We start from the raw sequence: 2,593 nt of genomic DNA, 5'->3' as shown, positions 1-2,593 counted from the left end.
AGAGGGAGATAGGGATAGAGAGACAGAGGAGACAGGAAGGAGAGAGAAAGAGACAGGGATAGAGTGAAAGAGGCAGAGAGAAGAGAGAGATAGGGATAGAGGGGGGGAGAGAGAGAGAAGGACAGGAGAGAGACAGAGAGAAGGAGATAGAGGAGAGAGACAGAGAGGAGAGACAGAGAGGGATAGAAAAAGGAGAAAGAGAGGCAGAGATTAGAGAGAAAGGAGGGACAGGAGACAGAAAGGAGAGAGAACAAGATGGGGATAGAAAGAGAAGAGAGAGGGAGGGAGAGAGAGAAGAGAGATAGAAAAGGACAGAGAGGAGAGAGAGAGAAACAAAGGGAAAGAAAGAGGAGAGAGGGAGGGAAGGAAGGAGAATAAGAGACTTATAGATATACATCCTGTATATCTGTCTACAGACATGCACTCTGTATATATAGATATATTCCCATGTATATCTATAGATGAGAACACAGACAATGTGCTTTTTTCCCCTATTTGAGTATAAGCTCTTGGAGGGCAGGAACTGTCTTTGCTTTTGTATTTTTTGGTCCCACTGCTTAGAACAGTCCATAGCATACAGTATGCTTAATTAGCACTTACTCATTCACATGTGATATTTGACTAGTCACCCCTTCTGAGACTCAGTTTTCTCTTTTGTAAAATACAGGTACTGCTCCCAGAACAACTGAGAGGAAAGTGCTCCCTAAGCCTTAAATGTGACCAAAGAGGGAGTTATCCTATTCATCTCCCTGCCCGGGGGTAGGGAGTAGTACCTCAAAGTGGGGCACGGGTGCCCCCGAGTGGGGGAGGAGCACTCTTCCCCTTCCTCCCTCCTGGGCTCACCATTGAAGTTCCCAGTCTGGCTCCTCTTCCTTCCCCCCCTACCTCCTCCCTTGCTTGCTCCTCCACCCCGGCCTTCTCGCCTGCCAGCTGCCTTAGGAACCTTTTCAGAGTCATAAACTACAAAATGTCAGAACTGGAAAAGCCATCAGAGGCTCGGTCGTCAGAGCAGGAAGGGCCCTTAGAACAGGGAAGGTCAGCCAGGACTTTTCAATCCAAAAAGGAACTCAGCCTCCCATTGAAACCCACTCCATCTTCCAAACTTCCTTGTTCCTACCAAGGGCCCTGTCATCCAGGTTCACAGCCTTGGAGTCTTCCTTGGGGGCTTTGCCCTCGGTCACCTCTCCTATCCACTCCGCTGGCACGCTAGCACGCCTTGTCAATTTCATGGCCATCACACACCTTGGTTCAGGCCCTAACCGCCTCTCACCTGAATACTCTCCAAGCTGATCTCCATGCTTCCAGCCTCTCCTCTCTCTATTCTCCACACAGCTGTTAATTCATATTCCTAAACAATTTGTAGAATTTATGTTCTTAAAAAAATAAAATGGAAGATAAAAGGGTCTGTGGTACACCCAGAGACCTGGAGATTCTCCCTCCCACCTTGGTCCCTTTGACTGAAGGTCAATAAATAAAGAGGCCACGATAGGAGATAAAAGTGTTAATTATTGTCAGCTGATGGGCTATTGCCAGGTGGAAAGTAAAACTTCAAAGGAAGTTCGTTTATAGGGTTTTACAAAGCCTTAGGGCAACATTCCCAGCAGTGGTAGGGTGAAGCTACTCATCTACCTTCTTGATTTGGAAGGTTGAGTGATAAGGACTGGATATTTGGTGCTTTGGGGTAGAATTATTAACCTTGGGGTCTTGGAGTTGCCAAAGATCAAATTTGTTCCTCCCCCCAAGAGGGGACCAACACCTGTGGGGATTGGAAGGTGGTTTCTGAGATGAGCTTTGAGGGAGACTGAGGACAAGGCGATACTGGGCTGGGATAGCTGGGACTAAACCAACCGGGGCTCCAGATTCCCAATTCAGGGCCTTTCCCATATCACCCAGGGCCCTCCCATGTTCCCTCGGATTAACTGTGGAATGAAGGGCTTGAAGTAGGATGAGTCAACCCCAAGGCCTGGTGTTTACTGCGTCTCCATGTCGCCTCTCCCCATCGGTACTAGAATGTGAGTGTGCTTATGGATTCATAAATCCCTAGTAGAGCCATCTCCCCTCCAAACGTGCCCATGGTTTAGTTGTGCCCGAGGTTTAGTTGTGCCCGACTTGTGGTTGTTTTTCTGATTGGCCACAGATGGACACACTGTACCTTGACCCTGACATAGTGATGTCATTTTGGGCTTCTTTGAGTATGAAGGACAACAAGCAATCACATATGCCCTTGGTTTGCAGTGCTTTTATTGGGCATATTATCTGGTGGCTATCCTAATCCCAGGGAAATACCAATCAGGAAAAGAAGAAAACGAAAGGTTTGTCTCTTCAGCAGGTCAGTAAGAGTCAGGTAACCAGGAAACCAACCCTACCGATTGAGCTGTGTGGTGCTCTCCTTTGGCAGAGAAGCATGTGGTGGGGGAGGGGAATGGATGGGACCACCTAGTCCTCTCAATAGTTCTCAAGGGATAGAACCTGGCTGAGAGCCAAAAGATCTAATTGGTAGAGGAAGGGGAGGGGGAGATGGGACCACCATTCCTTCACATCCCACAGATGTGTTGAACTACCTCCCAATCTCTGAGTGCCCCCTTTCTTTCTG

Source organism: Vombatus ursinus, unplaced genomic scaffold (assembly GCF_900497805.2).
Source record: "Vombatus ursinus unplaced genomic scaffold, bare-nosed wombat genome assembly UNPS02001287.1, whole genome shotgun sequence".
NCBI classification, from domain to species: Eukaryota; Metazoa; Chordata; class Mammalia; order Diprotodontia; family Vombatidae; genus Vombatus; species Vombatus ursinus.
Note: the sequence above shows the minus strand (reverse complement) of the source record.